Source organism: Nanorana parkeri, unplaced genomic scaffold, assembly GCF_000935625.1.
Source record: "Nanorana parkeri isolate BGI_ZX_2015 unplaced genomic scaffold, ASM93562v1 scaffold22, whole genome shotgun sequence".
Lineage (NCBI taxonomy): Eukaryota > Metazoa > Chordata > Amphibia > Anura > Dicroglossidae > Nanorana > Nanorana parkeri.
In genome coordinates, this window is record NW_017306290.1 from 183,388 (window position 1) to 198,184 (window position 14,797).

At 39.6% G+C, this 14,797-nt stretch overlaps 1 protein-coding gene across 1 annotated transcript in view; it reads left to right on the plus strand.

Annotated features, from left to right (window-relative positions):
- TBC1D32 (TBC1 domain family member 32) overlaps positions 1-14,797 on the plus strand; it is a 232,910-nt gene that overhangs the window by 70,387 nt on the left and 147,726 nt on the right. The gene's annotated exons all lie outside the window — the stretch shown is intronic.

The following is a 14,797-nucleotide window of genomic DNA, read 5'->3' on the forward strand; positions in this document are numbered from 1 at the left end:
CCCCCAGCCGGCTAGCCTCAGGCGCCAAAAAGCCTAGGGGCACCACTAATGACCGTAATCATTCACAACTAACTTTTCTGTTTTAAGGATAAGGTTGCGCAAGCTTAATTTTTTTTTCCATTTCAGGCTCATACTTGTGGATATTTAAAAGAAAAAAAAAAACTTGTCAATTACTATATAGCTTTAACAAGCATTTTTAAATCTTTAATCACAACAGAAGAAAGCCAAATCAAAGGGCTGGTAATGTTACAGACCACAGATTACAGTTAAAAAAAAGCCCTTTGGGTAATTTCTAGGCCTTTATTTCAGTGTTCTAATCGACTGAGATCATTAGTGCTAGGGATGCAATCGATACAATTTTCATGAGATGCCCCAATACTGGTGCTTTAAATGTTTAAATAGGAGCGGTTGCCGTAAGTTCCCCTGCTTGCTGGGGATTTGCGGCGGCTGTCTTTTACAGTGCTGGTCCAGACGCACACATCTCCTCCTTCCCACTGCCCACATGCAGCCCTGGTGACGCCCGCCGTACAGCCTTGGTGAGCCTGCACAGCCGTGGTCCAACCCTGCACAGCCTTGGTTAGACCCGCACAGCCTCCTGAGATGCCACACAGCCCTGGTGAGCAACGGAGTATGTAGCTTCATATTATTCTGCATTGGTGTGTAATGTATTGCTGGGATTTGTAGTCATCTGTAGTTGATGGTATACTACATTGTTGTATAATGTATTGCTGGGATTTGTAGTCCTACATAGCTAGTGCCATTCTGCAATGCTGTATAATGTATTGCTGAGATTTGTAGTCTTATGTAGCTGAAGGTATTCTGCATTGCTTTATACTGTATTGCTGAGATTTGCAGTCCCTCTACAGCTTAGAGTCAGTGGCAGAACTACTAGAGTCGCAGCGATTGCAGCTGTGACTGCGCCCTGGTTCTCCACCACTGCCTTAAAATTATTAGTCCGCACTGTTTTAGAAAAACTGTCACATGATGCTAAAAAAAGATATAGTTCTGGGGAAAAATGGTATCGGTAATCATTCCTGATGCAGCCAGGAGCCCAAAGTATTTTGCAGTGGATGTTGTATACACACATGGATGCTAACATTATAAATATCAATACAAGCTTTTTTTCTAAGTTTGTTAATTAAAAAACACATTATATGCTTTTGGCACATAGTCTTGTTTGCCTAATTAGAAATCCAGTAACGGGTTCAAAAAACTGTGTATGCCTGATTCAACAGATGTGGTAAGACATTGCCCATCTCTCTTCATTAAAATTGCACTGGGTTTTGTAAATAATTCCTTGAAATGGTATGTGCTTAGAATATATTTTCTAGTAAATGAATTCATTACTAATAACTCAATATTAGGCACTAAATATTGATGTGCTATAAATAAGTTGGTAGAATGAATTATGAGATGGCTAATTTGCTGTAGTAATGAGGAAAGAGTTTAAATCACCAGATTGGCCAGCATGTTACAGATCTAATTTACGGTAAAAGAAGAATTATTATTTGGCTTAAAACATACATTGCATAATTAAATAGCATTTTTCTTTCTGTGTTCAAATATGATAAATTAATTTTGTAATGGAGAAAAAGCCTCTTGAAAATATTACTTAAGTGCGGATATAATTATGGATACAACCATGGCATGGAAAGACGTGATTGCTCTATGGCTTTCAAGCATGATTGCACTCCTAAGACGGAAACACCTTGATTTTCAACATCTAAGTGGGAAAGGGGAAGTCAGGATTGAATAACGTACATTTCTTAATGGTAATTTGGAAGTCGTTGAAATGTCACTTGGGGACCAATTCATAAACACTGTAATTTTACCTTCTTGCTCTTCACTCTTTAGAAATAACTAAAAAAAGAGTCTTGCAAAAGTCCAAAAAATAATGTGTTTATTCCTTATTATAGGTGTGTGGGTCTATGCAGATTTATTTTTGGCCCTAGGCAAATCCAGCATTGTACTTTTGTACACAGTTGGGCTACTGGTTAGTCACAACTATTATATGATTACTTGTGAAAGTGTGTAGCCTTAATGAATCACGGCAGTTGTGGAAGATTTTAGGTTGATTATCAGTTACTGACATGACTGAAAATTGTCCTTGTAGCTTGGTCCTAATGACCAGTAAAACTAAACCGGAGCAATGATAATTTTCACAAATATCCATGCCAGCCAGGGGAGGACTGAGGGGCTATAGGGCATTTGCCTCTGGGATAATGCTAAAAAAACTGTTTTTGGCTGATGCCCCTGAATGGAGATACTTTACCATTTATAAATGAGAGAGAGAGTAGGACCTGCAATCATGGACACATGCTGGGATTATACAGCTACTCCTCACTTAATGACCTACCTATGTAATGATCTTCTCGGACTTACGACCAGCTCTCCAACCAGTAATGTACTGTACATCAGTATTTATAGTATACAAATCTAAGTAATAGATTGTATGTTAGAGCTGATATCCATTATTCCTTGCTTAGTGACCAATTAGCTTAATAACCTAGTTGTAAGAACAGAACTCGGTAGTTAAGCTTTGTCTGAATTGCTACAGCTTCAATTGTACAGTGATAAGCTCACAGTGTGCAGTGAAATCAGAGTAAGCAATTTTTTCAGTACATGAGAGTAGCCTGTACAGTTGTGCCAGACTAAAGGTACGGCTGGTGTAAGCTATAACATTTGATGTAGTTCTGTATTAATACAAAGCAATCATACAATATGTTACAATGCAGCTAGTGTAAATAACTGAGTTTGTGTTGATGTCAGACTCTTGCAATCTCATGTATAGCAGCCCCAAGACTGGGAAAGGTAGAGTCAGTATTCTGAGCCAATCAGGCTCTGCTGAAGTTTGAGTATTTACACCAGGAGAGAACAGATTGATGATCCCATTAGTGTGTTTCTACTTGGTTTTCCAACCAGGAAGCTGTGGTTGTGTTATTAAGCAAATTGTGCTGCTGAAGTGGAGGTCAGGGATCTACTTGTGATGTCTGGCAGTGGTGCCTGGATCAAAAACTAGCTGCAATTGTTTTATGCTGATTTTCAATGTAAGCGAGCTTTTCTCCATTGACCACAAATGTGAAGGGGGCATTTTTCATTGAGAACGGGGAGAACATACAAACTCCATGAAGATAGTTTCTTGGCCGGGATTCATACTGAGGAACCCAATGCTGCAAGGCAGACATGATAACCACTAAGCCACTATGCTGCCATTTTTCTGAGCATATATTACAAGCACTAAGTGAACCAAGTTTTATTCCTCCTGTCAGCTGACATCAGTCATAATGAAGGCAAACCAGTAGATGTTGTTCTCTAGGTCATTTGTTGGACTTATTAAATTACTTAGTCAACTGCCAAAGTCGCCTTTTTGTGCTGCTTGCATAGTGAATGTCATCAAGGGGCTTTATTTTCTTCTCCTGAGGTAAAAACCTGCTCCATGCACTCAGTGTCTGCCTCTGATATATATCCACAGGGTATAAAGGTTATTCTTTTACTTTCAGGCTGTATGACAGCCTGCATCACTCAACCTTTTCCTCTCTTGCACAGCTGTCATAAGCATACCCCCTATTATCCACCCCTGCAAGTAGCTGAGCCCCTTGGTACTCCAGCACCTTGGTACACTCGCATCATCTCTGCCCACCTCCAATAGCTAGAAAACTGTTCTGCATCTTAGGACATACGGTTCAGTAGCTGGGAGACGCATCAAAGATGTGTGTGCCGCAGATCTCCTCCCATGGCCAGATTTGAGAGTTGAAGGACAACTCTTTCTATTCCAAAAAGTTTTGCTTCACAGCAACAGTCTTTTTTTTTTCTTCTGCTTGGAAGAAAAACATCTTTTTTCCTTGGTGAAACAACTGCTTTTGGATTGAGAAAAGGAACAATATGACATTGACATATCACTATATGACATAATGCAGGTCTAATAAATACACTCCTTTGCCAGAACCTCCATAAAATGCTGGCCTTTTTAACACCACATTACTTAGACACAGATAAATGGCTTTATATTATATTAGGGGTTTTCAGCTTGTTCTTTTGATGAGAAGATGGCATCACTTTGTTGTGTGGGTTAACAACTGCCTAGACAAATAGGTCAGCCGAGTGTTTTAATTAAGAATGGCTAAGCTCCAAGAGTGTGTTTTAAACTGACAATGGAAAGTGAGCTCCTGGCATTATCAGGACTACGTTGTATTAATAAAATTGCTATTTAAATGAGATATTTCTGAAATTACTTTGTTGAATTAGAATCTATTAATTGTTTTAGGCTTAAATCACTCAAGCATGAAACACCCTCAGCTGACCAGCATAAATAGTGATAGCCATGTTAAATATTTTCAGCTGAGTAAGCTGAATAAGCCAGTGGATGTCTGGTTGTGATACAATTACTTGTTCTATAGTCATTAAAGGACACGTATTGGCAGAGTAAAATGTACTCTTCCTAACACTGCAGGTCTCACACCGGCTCTATAGAGTATGAGCTGAATGTTCACGAACTGCTGATCGCACAGCTCACGGTCTTCTCAGCGCATAGAGCAGTGACAGTAAGTCATCGCTCTCCACAGGGATTTCCCCCTCCCTTTTCTGTTCTTCCAGTGCTCATTGGAGCGACATACAGGGGAGGAGGCGGGCACAGTTGGTTTTGCCTCTAGAGAGGCAGAGCCAGCTGTCAGTCAGACCGCCAGGTGAATCCCAACAACATTGTTGGATCTTTCATGGCTGCAGCGTGGCTCTGCACTGTCATCAAATGGCTGTCAGTAACCCACTAGATGTTTAGGATTTGTAGGCGAACATCTTTATGTGAATATCTGAAAAAACAAAAACAGTATATCCAGCCATCTTCTAATGTCTGTGGATAGAGGCAATTAATGTGGTATTGTTGTTGTTGAGTCAAAGCAATTCCGTCATGGATTAAACATGAAGGTGGTTGATTTCTTAGCTCTCATTCTGCAAATGCTCGTTACCTGGATGTCATGCTCTTTAATATTATGTACCACTGACCCACTACAAGGATAACTGCTTCTGACCTAATTTAAGGGTTAGTGGGTCAACATAATGGCCAGTCCACTAGCATTTACAAAGGGAATTAGCAAGGCAGTACCCATATTTCTCATGTGATAGGATTATTGCAAAGCAAACCTTCCCTTCACTTTTACCTTCTAAAATGAAATGTGTTGCTTAAGAACAGGTAATGCAAGATGTTATTAAAGCCTCCTTAGTGCCCTTAGTTTAAATTACTTTTTAAATGGGACTTCCATTTCTCAACTACCTACGGTCCTCCTGTCCTGCTGGTCTTAATTGCAGGACTTTTATTGGACAGGAGCTGATTGAAGGAGGATGCTTATGCACAAAGTCCAGAAGCTGAGGCCTAGATTGCAAAGAAATTGATAATCTCACATGGTGCACAGAGAAAGGCTTTTCTGGACAACAGAAGCAATAAAAAGCCCGGGTTTTCAGCCAGGTCAGGCAATGTTAGCAGGTCTATGGCTCAGGCAAATATCCTCTGTCTATGTTCTTTAGAAGCAATCAGATGAGCAGGAGGGAAAACTAAACATGCTTTTTTTAGTTAGCTAAGATGCAAGCTAGAGGTCAGTTGGCTTGTGCTAGTAGAACCAGTAGCCCTCTTATATCCATGGCCACCTTTAGTTAAATAAAAGTGTTATTACTGATTTTTTTCAGCAATGTTTATTGTACTGAAAATTAAAGGAGAACTGTGGGGTTAGGGCTTTTCCCCATAGTTCTCCTTAGGGTAACGGGAGGACACAAACTAGCGTCCTCCCGTCACCCTAAGCTCAGTATAACGTGAGCTGCAGCTCGCGGTATACCGAGACGCCGCAGTATACCGCGAGTTACAGCTCACGGTATACTGAGACGCCGCAGCTGAAGCGGATCCCGACAATTATGTCTGGATCCGCCCAGTTGCGTGAGTGACAGCTGGCTCTGCCTATCTAGAGGCAGAGACCGATGTACCCGCCCCCTCCCCGTCCGTTCCACCAGTCAGCGCTGGAGGATCTGATCGGGGAGGGGGGAATTCAGTCCTTCAGATCGAGAAGTGAGCGAACGCCGGTATGTGTTCGTTCACTTCCCGATCTACTAGCTAGAACTATGAGGTGAGTGATAAGGACTCACTTCATAGTTCTCCTTTAATACTTTGCAGATATTTATGTGTAAGTGACCTTATTTTCTGAAAGTTTTCATTTTGTGTTTGTGAATAATAAAATACTGCTATGACACTATTGGGCTTACATGGTAAATCTAAGAGCAATGTACAAAGGGCAAGAAAGAACTCATAGCAATTCAGAAGAGCTCAGAGTCTAATGTAAATTTAGAGCTGAATGATCCTTCTGAAAAGGTTACTATTACACTGTGCAGTGCTTTTTTTTTTAAGAGACTTGTAGTTGCTCTAAGAACTTAAAAGTACACACCGGCCAAACATGAAAGCCCTGCCCTTATTTTCATCCTGGCATATATCACCGCCACATGTTGCCATGCTAATTAAATCCCTACAGGTTTCCCTGTTTTTGGAACTCTTTGCAATTTCATCTTGTGGAAATATAGCTGTTGTGTGTGTTCACTGGTTCAGGTGCTGCCATCAATCTAATCCCAGGCCAGCTTTGTCCATGCTTGCGCACGTAATGCTTGGAAAGCTTATCCCAAGGACGAGCCCCCAAATGTAAATCTTATCCCAAGGGCGAGCCCCCAAATGCAATGCTTGTTAAAGCTCTTACAGATATTTTTTTTCTGATTCTTGCAGTAAAGCTTAGGGAAACTGACCCAGAAGCACGTATGGTACTTTATTATGCAAACATGATGCATGCACAAACTTGTTTACAAGACAAGCAGTACAACACAAACATACAAGCTGCTACAAACAAACATACACATGCACCCACTAATCTATCCATTCCAGTACATGGGCTGGTTTCTAAGAGAGGATACATTAAAAGGTACTTGGCTTCCAGCTGCAAATTATGTAAAGAACAGTACTTTGTGGCAATTAAACATTCACAGGAAAAATGGCTTCTGGTTGCAGTCTCTCTCAAAGTCCTTTGTTTCGGTGACGTTGTCCTTGCTTGAAGTTCCACGGTGATTTGTATTGTGAAGTCCTTTCTTGGCATAGGGAAGTCCCCCTTGGTCAAAGATGCATTGTGAAGTCCTAAATACACATTTGAGCTGCTGGCTTTTCTTAAGAAAAGTTGGTATCCCACCTGTAGGTGGTGCCCCTAAACAACTATGCAAGATCTATCTCACTTTTTCCAAATCTAGATGGCAGCACAGTACTATTTATGCCATTAACAATCAGTGAGGTGCCAAGAGTCTGGCTAAGCCTTGACCAGCCTAGGCATGGTGTTTATGTAAAGTTGCCCCATAACAATATCCCATTGTTAGTAAGCTAATAACGGAAAAACAATACAGGGCAGCTATACAATTATCAGGAAACCAGTTTGGTCTGTGAACAGTTGTTTAGTCTAACAATACACTTGTTAGATGAGCTGACAAAACGTATCAGCAAATTTTGTGTGTGTGTGTGTGTGCCTGGCGAATTAATAACTGGTCTAATAGTTCGGAAAGGTATAAGGGCTGACATCCTTGCAGTCCTCTATTTCTCAGGATACCAGCTCTTATGTCTGTTGTGGGAATGGCATCATTTGCCCTTTTTCTGACGTTAAGGAAGACTTAAGAAGGAATTAATAGATTAGGCTGCGGTCATCATAGTAGATTGCAGGAGCATTCCATACTTCACCACATACTGTAAGATACGTACCACAGCGAAATGCAATAACTTAACGTTTGCTAGGCAAATCATAAATCTGTTATCTTCTTGAGCATGTAAAGTGGATTCTTCGACTTTTGATACATCAGAGTATCTACTTTATTCCTGTTATTTCCTGGTAGGTGACTATATATCACTATACTGTACACAAATCATAGAAGATTTAAATCAGTCACTCAAACCCAATGCTGATTTACAGTAAACTATTTATTATTCCAGAAAGACAGAATATGAAGAAGCCTCACCTTATCAAATTATTTCATATGGAATCCCAGGAATCCAGTTACCTACTGTAGCTGGACAGGTTTAATTTTTTTTCTTCTAGAATATATGCTCAATATAAACTGAGTGCATAGAAAACCTTTTATTTTATGTTAAATGGTAAAGGTGATGATGTTTAATCCACAGAAAAGAAGAAATAAATTAGTTATTTTTAAACATGAGCAGTGCATTTGCAAGAGACATTTAGAGGATCGGTCTTGTTAATGTCATTTTTTACAAAGATTTTTTTTTTTTTATACATGTTTTAATTTTGGAGAATAATCTATTCTTACTTTACAATTTCACTATAAAATGGACATGTGTAGCTAGAATCGTTTTTTTTTTTTATTATTACAAATTCTCCAGTATGTTTTCAGTGAAATTGAATAATAATAATAATCATCATATTTGTATTAAAATTATCCAGTATGTTTTTAATAAAATTGTAATTATTATTGTTCATAATACTGTAATTATTATTTTAAACAACTTTTTTTTAAATATAATTTCCAATATTCTCCACATCTCTTCACTTTCTATTTCTACCTTGTTGCTGTGTTCTGTGGTCCAGTAGTGCCTTTTGACTTGGCACTTACTCAGTGATTTATATTTGTTATTTCTTCTTATGTAATCTATCATGCACTGTCAGATAGCTAGATATTTTACTTATTTCTTGTATCAACTAAATGCATACTCGCTTTATAATTTCACTATATAATGGACATAATGTTGATAGGATTTTTTTTTGTAATTTATTGCTAGTTTTCTTCTCTAATATGTTATCCGTGAAATTGCTTTTTTATTTTTCACAGAATTATTATTATTATTTTTTTACCATTCCAGATATTCTCTGCGTCACTGATTTTCTATCTCTACTTTGTTGCTAGTTTATGTGGTTCAGTGGTTCCTTGAGTCTGTACATGTGTGATTTGTATTTGTTTTCTCTTCCTATGTACTCTTCCCTGTACTATCAGCTTATTTCACCCTTGTATCAACTGCAACTATCTCTGAGTCTTATCCTGCTCCCTCATCCTTGATTTCTGCTCCATGCTACTATGCTCTGAGGCAATAGTAAAATGCCACTGTGTGCAGTTGAAAAGTCTTCACTTAGCAAACCTTCAGATTGGAGTATTCGGCTATCTAGTGACTTGATCAGGGAAAGTTCAACTTTGTTGTGAAATAGATGTAGGATATTTGTCCATGTAATTCCACCAGTAGGAGATGTTTCACCTCTCTTACATCAATGATAACCTTGTGTTTTAATTTGAATATGCACAGGGGCATTTTGTTGGGTATCCTGAAGCAAGTCCAGCTTTCATTTTCTAGTGGTGATACATGTAGCAACATTTGTCTTTGTGCTTTTTGTTGTTATAAAATGGCCCCCAATTTATTTTGCTGGCACGCGGTTATGGTTTACGAATCAATAGCCTATATATTCTACGCATTTAGGCGTTCTGCTTACTTGTTTGACTTTGAAATCACTATTCAATGCGCTCATAGTCTATAGTCTTCACTCAGTGGTTTTGTTTCCTTTGCATTTCTTTGTCCCCACGGCACTCTTCTAGAACACAATATTAATTTTTAATAAATAGATTTCAGAGCTGATTAAATATTCATTAAACATAAGAAAAATCATTAAACTGAAATATGGTAATTAGATTCTAAAGAGGTTGGTAAATAGATTTACCGTTAGGAATAATAATTCTCAAACCCGTTTGTTAGTATGGAGTACTCGAGGGACCCTAAAATACGAGTCCAATAACAAACCTGTTTTCTTTTTCCTAGTAAGGCCCGATCCCGGATTACAATTGTGATGTTGAATGTATGCTATGCCTATACACAAATAAAGATAGATCAATAAAAACTCCATGTAAAACTATTTCAGTTTTAGATGGATACAGTTGGCTTTAGATGGATACGAGTGGCTTGGGGACCCTGGTGAAAACACCTCTGCATTAGTATTTCTAGCTCTGCCTATCTGCAGTGGACAACACAGCAGACCTATGTTGCTGCAATAGGCAGAATAAATCTGTATGACATGGGAAGGAACACAGCTGAATACTCTGATGACTGGCAAACAAGAACAAAGTTTTTTTAACATACAGTATCTCACAGAAGTGAGTACACCCCTCACATTTTTGTAAATATTTTATTATATCATTTCATGTGACGACACTGAAGAAATTACACTTTGCTACAATGTAAAGAGTGTACAGCTTGTATATCAGTGTACATTTGCTGTCCCCTCAAAATAACTCAACACACAACCATTAATGTCTAAACCGCTGGCAACAAAAGTGAGTACACCCCTAAGTGAAAATGTCCAAATTGTGCCCAATTAGCCATTTTCCCTCCCCGGTGTCATGTGACCCGTTAGTGTTACAAGGTCTCAGGTGTGATTGGGGAGCAGGTGTGTTAAATTTGGTGTTATCGCTCTCACTCTCCCATACTGGTCACTGGAAGTTCAACATGGCACCTCATGGCAAAGAACTCTCTGAGGGTCTGAAAAAAAGAATTGTTGCTCTACATAAAGATGACCTAGGCTATAAGAAGATTGCCCAGACCCTGAAACTGAGCTGCAGCACGGTGGCCAAGACCATAAAGCGGTTTAACAGGACAGGTTCCACTCGGAACAGGCCTCACCACGGTCGACCAAAGAAGTTGAGTGGACATGCTCAGCGTCATATCCAGAGGTTTTCTTTGTGAAATAGACGTATGAGTGCTGCCAGCATTGCTGCAGAGGTTAAAGGGGTGGGGGGTCAGCCTGTCAGTGCTCAGACCATGCGCCACACACTGCATCAAATTGGTCTGCATGGCTGTCGTCCCAGAAGGAAGCCTCTTCTAAAGATGATGCACGAGAAAGCCCAAAACAAGACAAGCAGACTAAGGACATGGATTACTGGAACTATGTCCTGTGGTCTGATGAGACGAAGATAAACTTATTTAGTTCAGATGGTGTCAAGCGTGTGTGGCGGCAACCAGGGGAGGAGAACAAAGACAACTGTGTCTTGCCTACAGTCAAGCATGGTGGTGGGCGTGTCATGGTCTGGGGCTGCATGAGTGCTGCCGGCACTGAGGAGCTATAGTTAGTTGAGGGAACCATGAATGCTAACATGTACTGTGACATACTGAAGCAGAGCATGATCCCCTTCCTTCGGAGACTGGGCCGCAGGGCAGTATTCCAACATGATAACGACCCCAAAAACACCTGTACGACCACTGCCTTGCTAAAGAAGCTGAGGGTAAAGGTGATGGACTGGCCAAGCATGTCTCCAGACCTAAACCATCTGTGGGGCATCCTCAAACGGAAGGTGGAGGAGAGCAAGGTTTCTAACATCCACCAGCTTTGTGATGTCGTCATGGAGGCGTGGAATAGGACTCCAGTGGCAACCTGTGAAGCTCTGGTGACGTCCATGCCCAAGAGGGTTAAGGCAGTGCTGGAAAATAATGGTGGCCACACAAAATATTGACACTTTGGGCCCAATTTGGACATTTTCACTTAAGGGTGTACTCACTTTTGTTGCCAGTGGTTTAGACATTAATGGCTGTGTGTTGAGTTATTTTGAGGGGACAGCAAATGTACACTGATATACAAGCTGTACACTGACTACTTTACATTGTAGCAACATGTAATTTCTTCAGTGTCGTCAAACATGAAATTATATAATAAAATATTTACAAAAATGTGAGGGGTGTGCTCACTTCTGTGAGATACTGTACATCTTGCTGACACAGACTAAATATGCTTTAAAGAAAGCAGACTGCATAAAACATTTGAAGGAATATAGCATAACATGAAAGCAGATTTCAGCTCAATCACTAAAATATCATATAAACTGTAACATGTTATAAGCTGATTTCAATCAGTTTCAATCTGTGGCTTTCGTTAATTGTTCTGCTGCGTTGTCACACTTAAAGGCAGTCAAGGTGGAAGATAGACGGACAGGTTGGGGTAAAGAGTTCCAGAGAATGGGAGAGACTCTAGAGAAGTCCTGGAGGCGAGTATGGAAGGAGATGACAAGGGAGCTGGAAAGCAGGAGGTCTTGGGAGGAGCTTGGGGCGGGGACGGTTCGGGTGATATTTTGAGACCAGGTTTGACATATATCCGGGGGGCAGAGTTGTGGATGGCTTTATAAGTGATTGTTAATATTTTGAATTTTATCCTTTTGGACGAGTGTAAGCCAGTGTAGGGATTGGCAGAAGGGGGTTGCAGACACTGAGTGGTTGGTCAGGTGAATGAGTCTAGCAGCTGCAATCATGATAGACTTAAAGTGACATTAAACCCTCAGATTTTTTTAACATAAACCAATACTGTAATGTGTGTAATCCATGATAGTTTCCCTTTGCTGCTCTTCCTTTTAAATCCTCATGTCTTCTCATGCTGGGGGAGAACTACCCTTTCCTGTAGTGCTGGCTCAGGTTGCAAACCTACACACAGACACCATGTATCAATTTCAGAGACAAGGCAGTCTGCTGCAAAACAGAAGTTCTGTCCAGCATGAGAACAGATACAGATTTAAAAGGAAGAGCAGCAAAGAGAAGGGAAACTACCATGGATTACAGTAAGGCACACATTACAGTATTGTTTTATGTTAAAAAATCTGAGGGTTTAATGTCACTTTAAGGGGGGATAGCCTGTCTAGTGGTAGGCCAATGAGGAGGGAGTTTCAATAGTAAAGACGGTAGATAACAAGGGAGTGGATGAGTAATTTAGCGGTTTCATTGGGGATCATAGAAATAATCATAGAAGTAGATTTCACTTGCAGGCATGAGGTTAAAGATTTGGCATGGCCATAGGAAAACGGGGGAGAACATTTATCAGGAATATCAATGTACATTACCATATGAAGCCTTTGGTGGGCTATATTGCACTTAGTAACTCTTTCATCTGCTGAATACAATATATTTAGATTGTGGGAATGCTGCCAATTTTTTAAAATAATTTTTGTATTTCTGCTGCAAGGCAACAGAGGCAATTCTGAGTAAATTGGAAGACAACATAAGGCCAGGCTGAGAATGAAGCAAGCTGTAAATGCTAAAACATTTTATTGCCATGTGTAAATTGGCTGTTATTACATTGAATATAATTAAAATATATCTCATAATATCTTTTAACTCTATGAATAATTAGGCTTTATGTTTTATTATGTGGTACATCATTCCCATTTTCCACCTCACTTCAGCTACTGCTTCACTAATACAATATCTTCTCTGTATAGGTGATTATAGCTACAGATTGCTGGGAAAAAATGATGAGAGATATCTCTCACTGCTAATAAATAAACCTGTTACAGCAATCCATATCAAACCACTGGGACCTGCACACAGTTTATCCTTGATTGAGTTCAGATGCAGCTTGCCATTGTTTCATTTGCAAAATATCACCAGTGGTCGTCAATTCTCCTGATTTAGGGGGCCTCAAGTGTAGCCCCGAACATTGCCAAAGACTGCACCTAATAATTAAATGCAACAATACAAAGAGCTGTCAGATACTACAAACATGCAACAGGAGATAGTCGGAGTTATAACCAGCACTTGGAATGCTCATTGTTATTTATTTGTTAACCTCTATGCAGCCTGATTGTCCCAGGGAAATGCTACCTCACAGTACATGTCTGTGTATCAGGGGACAGTATGATGAATAATTATTTGACTGAATGAGAAGCAATATCATTATCTGGTACTCTTCTCGCCTGAAGAACAACCAGACATTGTAGCTTTCATGTTATTGAGCTATAAATCTGTTTTGTGCATGCCTAGCATGTAATATCTATGTAGTCATACATTTCCCAGCTGAGCTGATGATACCGCTGTAAAGTACTGAGCTGTTAGCATCCATAGTTGTTGGTAGTTGTGAGATTAGCAGTACAATGTTATTAACACTGGTAATACATTGCTTGAAATACGTCAACTGTTATATATTGTAGGCAGCTTATCTTTGTTACTCGTCTGCCTGAAACAGTTATAGAATGTCATGATGCATAGTTTATTCATATGAATCTGGATAAAGTAAGGATATACAGTAAACACCTGGTAAGGTGGGGCTGTCACCTGGAGTTTCAGCAAATGGAAGTGCTATACAGACTTACTCCATATTAAATGAGGGCCGCAGGTCAGATCTTGGTGCAGTTCCAGCCATTGTGATCACAATAACTCTCTATTCTCTAAATGTAAGCTTATTTTAAGGGGATGTATAGTTTGGGGGGTATACAATTTACTGTACTGTTTACTGTGTATGTGAATGCAATCAGCTTAATGTATAGTATTTGATCAACTTCTTTGATGTTTTCAAAACCTTTCTGTGTAATGCTTATAAATGAAATTATATAGTGTGTGTGTGTGTGTGTGTGTGTGTGTTTGTGTGTATATATATTACGCACACACAGTGCAGAAAATTACTTTGCAGCATCTTATGAATGGAGCACACACCAATGATCCAGGTGCAAGCATTATTGGACATATATGCTTGCAATTTTTTTTTATTCATGGGGAAGCATATGCAGTCTACAACCATTTTGGATCCAACTGGACTGCATACGTATTTCTAAGAAATACAAAAATCTTTGGGGGTATACCTCCTAGACTGCTTGCACGTCAATTTGAGGCATTGGTGAGTGCTCCATTAAAGCGGACCTTTACACTCAAAAATCAAATTCTAATGCTGTGATTTTAAAATACTTACACTTGCAGAGCATTCACTTCCTGCTTTGAAAGTGCAAAATGACTTCCGCTTGCCCAAGCATTGCTCAGGGAAAGGCATTTTCC